The sequence below is a fragment of the Lactuca sativa genome, chromosome 9 (genome assembly GCF_002870075.4).
Source record: "Lactuca sativa cultivar Salinas chromosome 9, Lsat_Salinas_v11, whole genome shotgun sequence".
NCBI classification, from domain to species: domain Eukaryota; kingdom Viridiplantae; phylum Streptophyta; class Magnoliopsida; order Asterales; family Asteraceae; genus Lactuca; species Lactuca sativa.
Window position 1 is genome coordinate 29,927,231 of NC_056631.2, and position 9,532 is coordinate 29,936,762.

Sequence of the window (9,532 nt, forward strand, 5' to 3'; positions counted from 1 at the left end):
GGAGATATGGTGCCTTGGTTATCGGAGCCGAACCAAGCATCAAATCAATCTGAAACTCAACCTACCTCTCGAGAGGCACTCCTGACAACTCCTCGGAAAAACATCGGGAAAATCCTACACAATGGGTACCCCGCTCAACTCTGACATGGCCTCAACCTGTGTGTATGAAACATAAGCCAAAAATACAAAATAACCATGCTGAAGAAACCTCCTAGCCCTCACAACTGAATAGATAGATGGGCCATGAGAAGCTCTCTCACCATGAATGACCAGTTCTCCTCCACGTGGGGTTCAAACTCTCACCAATTGTCGCTCACAATCAATCACGACCCCATTGGGCCCCAACCAGTCCATACCGATGATCACCTTCAACCCCCTCAAGGGGATCGATACCAAATCAATATGAAACCTTTCACTGAACATGTTTAGAACACATCCTCAGAATACCCTCGCAACACTCACAGTACGATCATCTGCGATCTCCACCTCCAGAGGGGAGTTCAAAGTCCCCGGTGCGTCTCGAAACTTTTTGCTGAGTGTAAGAGATACAAAGGATCGGGTAGCCCCCGAATCAAACAAACATGAGCAGACAACCCATTGACCAAAAACGTCCCTAAAAAGATCATAATAAACATGAGCATAACAAGAAAACAATAAAAAATAGAGTTACGTCACATACCAGTAACTACATCCGGCACTGCACGGGCCTCATCGGTAGTTAACTAAAATGCCCCGCTCTTCACCGCTGGAGCCTCTGCCTTGCCCTGGTGGCCATCAGTAATCCTCAAGGTGGCTGACGAAGGCGCCACCACTGCTCCCCTAGACAATCTCTTACAATCAGCCTTTTTATGGTCGGTCTGGTTGTAGTGAAAACAAATAAGAGCCCTCATGGGGCAGCCCTTGCTCATGTGACCTGCCTGACCACAATCGAAACATCTGGAGCCCATAGATCGTCAGGAACCATTGTGCGGCTTTCTACACTTGGCACATCGGCCCCAACCCGGCTGGCCTCCACTGTGAACATCGGAGGTCTTGGGCTTTGTTAGGTGCATTTCATGCATCCATTTTGTAGCTTTATTTCATAAAAGTGCATTGCATCTAGGCTTAAACTCATGCATTTTACATGTTTTTTGGGATTTTCCATGATATTGTTTCACTTGAACACTTTTGTGATATTTCAGGGACTTTTGGAGGTGGGATCTCACTTAAGGAGGTGAATAAAAGATGTAGACAAGATTTTAGGACTTGCGGAGCACCGAGGAAGAAGATATTGAAGAATTGAAGATTTTGGCAATTCAGGGATTTACACGACCATGTAAATGTAAGGCATGAGTTTACGCGGGCCGTAGATTTGAATCTACAAAGGTAGTTTGAGCGTTTTACTTTTTGAGTTTACGCGGGCCGAGTAAACGACAATGTTAATTTATGCAGGCCGTGTAAACGTGGATGTGGGTTAAAAAGCAGTTTTTCTTCTCTCATAAAAGGGGGCGATTTTCTGGAGGATTTTAGAGTTAATTAACACTTGGAAACACTTGGATTTCATTTTGTAAGAACTTTAACTTCATTTTCTAGATTTGTGTTCTTGTTCTAGTCATGTGTGGCTAGAACCCTAGTTTCTCCAACTTTATGTCTTGACTTCTTAGTTGTGATTTCAATCATGTGACTTGATATTTGCTTCCAATTTCTATCTAGTGAATTTGATTTGGTTTCAATCGAATGTTTGATTCTAATTGTGATTCTTATGGGCAATTAGGGTTAGGTCATTCAAGTTTTCTAATTGCAAAATCCGTAATTGTTTTGTAAATTGGCTAGGTAACAAGAACTAAATTGATTTCTATTGAATAAATTTAGTGTAAATCTTATTCACACATTCTTACGCTCCCAATATTATGAAAAGTATTGAGTGTTGTTGGGAACATTCACATAAATCTCATTGCAACCTTTTGATTTCTATCTAAGAGCTTGTTTAACTTAAATTAGAAGGTTAGGTTATTTTCAAGAGCTTGTTTTGAATTTGACAATATGGTAAATGGGAAGTGTTAGAGCTTGTTAGCACTTCCAGGTACCAAATTAGATAAAATCGAACAAATGTCATCTCATCCATGGAATCACATTGCTAAATTGTCTTGCATAGAGTTGGAGTCCTTACAAATCTTGAATTTGTTTTATTTAATTGATCCTTTACTTATTGCTTTATTCTCTTGTTTAAATCATTGCATATACCCCCCCCCCCCCATTTATGTGACCATTTTTGTACCTTACGCAAAAAGGTATAAGCATTTGTTCCATGTATCTGTGGATCGACCCTGCTTACCTTGTATTACATTTTTTGTGCAAGGTAACAGTGTTTTTGGAGTCATTTTGTACCCCTTTATTTGTTGGGTTTGACATGCCTAACAGGCTTCTTGGCCTGATCCATTGTTGTTTGAACTTGCTTCCACTTCCGCTTCGTCTAGAGCTCCAACTAAATTTCCCGCTTACGAGCCTTCTCAATTATATCATTCAGGGTCTTGCACCCTGAAAATCTCATAAACTCCCTGATATCATCCCTCAGCATAGCATGATATCTCGTCTTCCTTATTTCCTCATCCGCAGCGTACTGCAGGACTAGCAATGCCCTCTCCTTGAACTTGGCGGTTATCTCTGCCACAGTCTCCGTAGTCAGGTGAAGGTCCTGGAACTCCCTCACCAGCTGCTGCACCTCAATGGCCGGTGCAAACTCCCGATCAAACCTCTGCACAAACTCCTCCCAAGTCATCACTGTAACAACAGTCGTACCAACCGCTCAGGTAACCTCCTCCTACCAGTAATGCGCTCGGTACCTCGGCAAGTAGGACGTGAATCCCACCTCAGCCACCTCGGGGAAAAAGCTCGTACTGTGATCATTCTCCATGTCAGCGATCCAACAATGACTAGCGATGGGGTCCTTAGCTCCAAAGAACTCAGGTGTTCTGTACACTTTGACCTCCCAAAATGAGGGAGTTTGATCCTTAATCTGTCATGTGGCAATCTCGGCCCGAAATGAACTGAGTCCCTCCTCCATGATCTCCATAATCCCCTCCTTGATGGTACCGAAAATCACTTTGGGTAGCGTCAAGGATGTCGTGAGTAACCTCAGCTGTGATAAGCTCACACAGCCTCTCATCAATTGGCTCAGCACCTGAACCCAAACCTTAACCAGAGCCTAATCCTGAACTTGAACCTGAACCTTAACCAGAGCCCGATCCTTGGAGTTTCTAGGTCTGCACTCATCTCGGGTACACGTCCTGTGCTTCCAGTAGTATGGGCCCAATACTACTTTCCACACCTACATGTACCTTCCTCAAGGTCAGACCTGATTCCTACAGTCCACCATACTAAACTTAGAAACATAGCTCATACAACACAACACACACATACTAGACTCTACTAGAATTTCTCAACCCTCACAGAATCAAAAATCTCAATCAACACCGATGGTTGCCGTATGCATGAATGTTATACACAAATAAAATCTCATAGACTGTTAAATAATGTTCCTAACCTAAGTCCACAACTAAACAAGGAACAGGAAATAAGGGAGAATTCATCATTGTAACGTTATGCAATCCTAATCGCATATAACTTTGAAAGCATACACTTAGCAAATACAGAGTGAAATTCGATTCCAAGAAATATATGGCATCCAATTTCCTAGGCTATAAGGCATCACACAAATTAGACAATTCTATCACATAATTCCTGAAGGTATCCTTAGCTCTACTCTAGCATGCACTTCACATATCAATCATACTAATCGCAATAGATAGGCATGGGTAATTTTGGGAAACACTTACTTGAGCTCGACCGATCGCACACATTGCACTCTCCCTTTTTACTTATGAAAACCTTTTTTAGAAAAATTCGATTATTTTTCTTTTGAAAAGATTATCGTTCCGTCAGTTTGAGTTCTGACACACCTGAGATGTGCCCAAATCCCTCAAACCAAGGCTTTGATACCAACTTGTAACAACCCAAAAACTAGGAGAAAATTTTTCATTTTTAATTAAGGTTTACAATCATAAATTTGATACCAAAATCCATTACATAATCATCATATTAAATCATCATAGTGACAATATCAATAAATGCGGAAAATGGTGGGGAGTGAATGTTGCACCATCAAGTCGGGTCATTCCCCTTAGTACCGGAAGTACCTGAAACCACAATAAAAACTGTAAGCAAAAGCTTAGTGAGTTTTCCCAAAGTACCATATACCAAACATACAACTGGGCCAAGCCCTAGGGTATATTCCAACCCAATAAGCAAGTATGGGCCCCGCCCTAGGCCCCCGCTCTGGGGTATATTTCAACCGTACGATAGTGGGCCCCACCATGGGGTATATTTCAACCTGAGCATACCATAATGCGCCCCGCCCTAGGGTATATTTCAACCCGATATGCCATATTGGGCCCCGCCCTGGGGTATATTTCAACCCGATCATGCATACACAATATATATCACACAACAACTAGCATACTAGATAACCGAATAATGGGCCGACCTTGGTGCCTTTGACCCATGGATACAGGGAGGAGACTCACCTCGTTCTGTTGGTAAATACTAACTTCTCAGCTACTAATCTGGGAAATCCCACATTGAACATACACAAATGACCCTAATTAGGAATGGGTTAACAATCATGACTATGGGCCTAAATTCCAATCCAACTTCTAAGGTCAAGGCCCCCTTCACCTTACCCTTAATGGAATTAATCATCTCTGGACCAAAACACTATAATGGGCCCTAAGGCCCAAAGGACCAACTCATAACACTTAAGGCCCATAACAAAAATCTGAGGCCCATCTACCCTAAACAAGTCAAAGACTAAATACTAGCTAAGGCCCAAAAGCCACAAATTCCTATAATTGTTTGTGGCCCACTTGGGCGTACGCGCAACGTAATACCAGTACGCTTGGCGTACTAGATTCCAAAGCATTACGCACGACGTACATCTTAGTACGCCCAACGTACTAAGCTGTTAATCACTTTCAGCCATTAAGTGCTTAATCCATGCAGTCTCTCACACCAACTTCTAGATCTCGGTCATTTAAGAGGTCCTAGGGCATAAAGTTGGCAACTTTATGCCTTTGCATGTCTTATGGGAGCCTAACATCCAATTGTGTCCATCAAGACTCACTTTAAGGGCCTATATTCATGCATGGTGTCATAACAACCATCAAGATAGTTGTTTTATACCTCTAACACATCAAAGGACTAAGATCTAGCATTACAAGTTTCTGGAGTTTCCCAAACTCACAAAAGAGAATCCATGGACCCAAAAGAACTCATAAGCAAACCCTAACTCTAACTATCAAAAGAAACAACAAGGTATGAGCTTTTATACCTCCAAAAGCTTCTTAAGATGATGTAGATTCAGGATCTTGAAGCTCAACCACGTCCAATGCTTGCACACCAAGTTCTTCTTCTTGCAAACACACCAAAAAGGTCACCAAAGTTACTTTCAAGCTCAAAGATCACTCTCAATAGCAAAATAGGGTTTTAGGGACAATATTAAGCAGTGGAGGCTGATAAGGGTGAGGGTCTAAGAGTCATAGGTGCGCTTAAATACGACTCATGCCCTGAAACTAGGGTTTTAGCATTGGCCACGTATGCCCCGCGTACGTGGCTCATGATCCCGCTTCCATATACCCATGTACGCTAAGCATACACAAACGTACACCAAGCATACGTGGGGACTCCTTCCGAAAATAAATTTTGTTTCAATGCTTAAAAAGGGGAAATACCTGGGTCTAAGCATTACAATGCAGTTGTGCCTAATAATGGGCACAACAACAAAATGGTCATTTACTAAGATTATTCAATCCAGAAAAGAAAGTCTTTATGCAATCTTTGCACCTATTATGTCCATTAAATAAAAAAAACACCACCTTACTTTACCACAAGAAAATTATGTAAAGGACATAAGAAAACTACTTTACTTATTTAACAATCAACTTTGAATTAGGACAATCAACTTTGAATACCAACATAAAAAATAACTGTCTCAATACCAAAAACACGGACAAGACAATTAAATCTAAACACACACACATAGAGATAAAAAAATGGTTTATGTGATATACAAACAATTTCTCAATCCTAGCCTATTAAATTTTTGAACCTAGGTGTTGTTTTATAATTGGATCAACCTAAATAGATGCAGAGGCCATTTTATATTTTCCCCTAAACATTGGTCAGACAAACTTCAGATGCATGCATAAATTTAAAATGAGTCAAGCTTAAATAAACAAATGAATGGAACAAAGATGGAAAATTCAAGGTGATACTTTGATTGCAATGAAGACACGAGAATAGAATTCGATAAAGAACAGCAACTTACAATGTTAAGCCACAAATATAGTTTACATACATGAAAGTAGCATGCTAATTTTTTTTCACAAAAATGATAGTAGCATGCTATTTTTATTATAAAAAATAGCATGTTTTTTACGACAATGAAAGTAGCAAAAGGGTGAATTAATAAATTTTAAGAAAAAAATGTTGGATTAGTGTCTAAGTCCATAACTATTTTGGTATGTACTTGACCCGATGGTGCATGGTCCTTTTGGGTTGCCTTCACCAAAGCAACTTGATAGGATGAATTATGGAGAGAAAGGATTAAATATGATTTATTAATATATTATGGGAATAATATATTAAAGGAGAAATCATATTGTTTAATTAATATTAGTCAATAATTAATTAGTAATTAGTTTTGTGACTAAAAGAGATTAATTAAACTTAAGGGACTGGAATTGTAATTATAAGATAATTGCAATTTGGGCCATGGATTGCCTTTTATTATAAGGTGGACGAATTCTATGGGGGAAGCCCATATGAAATCGTCCAAGGCCTTATGGAAAGGGCTCCATGGGTTACTTAGGGCTTAAGCAATTAAATTAGGGTTTCCTTGTTAGATAACCCTAATTGCCTCACTATATATAGATCCCTTAAGGACCAAAAACGTGGGTAAGCTTCTTGCTAGGGTTTCACACGTTTTTGGGCAGCCTCTAACCTCTTTCCTCTTCATCCTCTTGCTTATGGTGTTTGTAAGCCATTAGAGGAGTAACACTTGTGACTCTAAGCATTCCAAAGTCAATTCAAGGAGGAATTGGGATTGTTATTACTACATAACAATCAAGAGAAACCTAGATCCAAGCATTAGGGTTTGTATGAGCACATAGGATGTCTTATGACCAAAACCCATCAGTGGTATCAGAGCCTAGACTGGTTTCAATTGTATTGATGCATTGTATATCTGAAAAATTCGTTTTTTGGTGTTCTGGAGGCTGGACTCGCCGAGTCCATAGCTGAACTCACCGAGTCCATGCAGACGCGACGAGTCCAAGCCTGACTCGACGAGTCAACTCGTCAGATGGGGATATCTTCGTGATTTCTTGCTGTTTTTGCTTATGGATAGTTACCTTATCATGTTAGATCAATATAAATCCGATTTTATGATATATTTGACTATATTCTTGATCTAATTGAAGATATTTATCAATTAATAAGATAATTGTTTCCTTATGTGATAATTGATTAATTATTTTGACTAAATTGATAAATTGTTTTGCAAGAAATCATTAAATAAATCAAATATGGATAATTATGTAATTAAATGTTAATTTAAATTATTTGTTATTTGATCCTTGTTGTTATGAAAAGTTTCATATTTTCCCCTTTAGGTTTTATAGTTTAAATTTGAACCCAAAAGTTTTGTTGTTTTGAAATTTAAATAGTTAAAACCCTAATGTTTTGAAAAAGGTTTCAAAACTTGCCCTCAAGTTTTGGAATTTAAATTTTGATTAAATGGTTTAATTTTGATGTATATTTAAATTCAAAACCCTAATGTGTTGAAATGTTTCAAAACTTGCCCTCAAGTTTTGGAATTTAAAAGTTGATTAAAAGTTTAATTAGGAATATTAAATTCTAAAATTCTAGTATAGTTTTGAAAAAGTTCAAATCACACCCTTATGGTTTTATTAATTAATTAAAGTGTATAATTAAAAGAGGTTTAATAAATCCATAAAAGTTTTGGTTTACAATTTAACTGAATTAAAAGTATAATTGTTAAATTTAACCACCTAATATTTTAAAAGTGTAAGATACACCCTATACTATATATAACATTAAAAGTCTAACATTATATATGTATGAGTAAAAGTCAGTCTTACCGTTAGTAGGCCTCATTCACGAAGTTGATCTATAAGGGGTGTTTAAGGAAATTGCTTATAAAATGGCGATTGAATGGGTATCCACTCTTACCCACCGCACTCTTGACTAGTGGAGGGTCGTTAGCCGAACGGGTAGGATAGGACGAAACCTTCCATTATAAGTATAATGAATTATTAAAGTAACTAAATGTTTTCATAAAAATTCTCAATCTTAGTTACTTAGGCAAAAGTGAATTGATGCAATTCCATGAAATTACACTTTGTGCCCTTGCAAAGACGTTAGTGGAGCGTGTGTGGTTTACCGGCACACTAAATGGTTCTAAGCAAAGGTAGCAAAGGGTGACTCAATGTTTGTCATAGTTCGGTGGAGCATGTGTGGCTTACCGGCACATCGAATAGGTGACTGTAACATGTGAGGGCACCATGTAAGTTTGCATGGTTGTTCACACCTATTTTGTGATCCTCGGCATCCCAGTCACAAACTAGAGGGGCATATCGAGATTTAAACATGCCATTGAAAGTTCAATGAATCTCAAAGGATCTAGGAGTTTTCATAGATTTAAAACTTAATTTTCTTTTTCTTTTTTCGTGGTGGAAATTAGTGAATCGTCATTCACTTACCTTCAAATATTCTGCAATTAGGGTTACGGCATCCCTCTCCCGAGTTGTAGAATATTGTGTTGGGTCCTAGCCTTAGTATCTCATTTGGGTGATTTACTAAGGACTCAATCTATCAACTAACTTGAATTTGTTTTCTCCCGTTTTGTAGATGTCAAAGTTTGACAACTATGGTCTTCCAAAATCCCGTGGAACAACCTTTCCACATGAAGATGATATTCCACGATTCGATCGAGGAACAAGAGATCATACTTCACTTCCTCCTCCTCCTCCGATTATTCTCCCTAACCCACAAGTTCGAAGGCTTGAAAAGTTCAAGATCACTCAAGCCCTTTTTGGCAAGTAAACATAAAGAAGGAAAGTCAGTGTGTGCACACGTCCTAAGGATGAAGTCACACATTGACAGGTTAAGAATGATGGGATCCGTTGTCTGTGAGGAGATGGCTATTGATTGGGTTCTTCAGTCACTTCCTAACTCATATAGTGAGTTCGTAAGAGAGTACTATATGATGAACCGCGACGTGACCCTTATGGATCTCACCTATATGCTTATTGCTGTTGAATCAGAAATGTTTTGGCGCAATGGAAAAGCAAAGTTGATTGGTGAATCTGCCTTCAAGACCTCTATGGATATAGACAATGGCAACGAAAGACATGCTATGATAAAAAGGTTTGATCATAAGAGAAAGGCAATGTCTGAAGTAGTTCCATGTCATGTT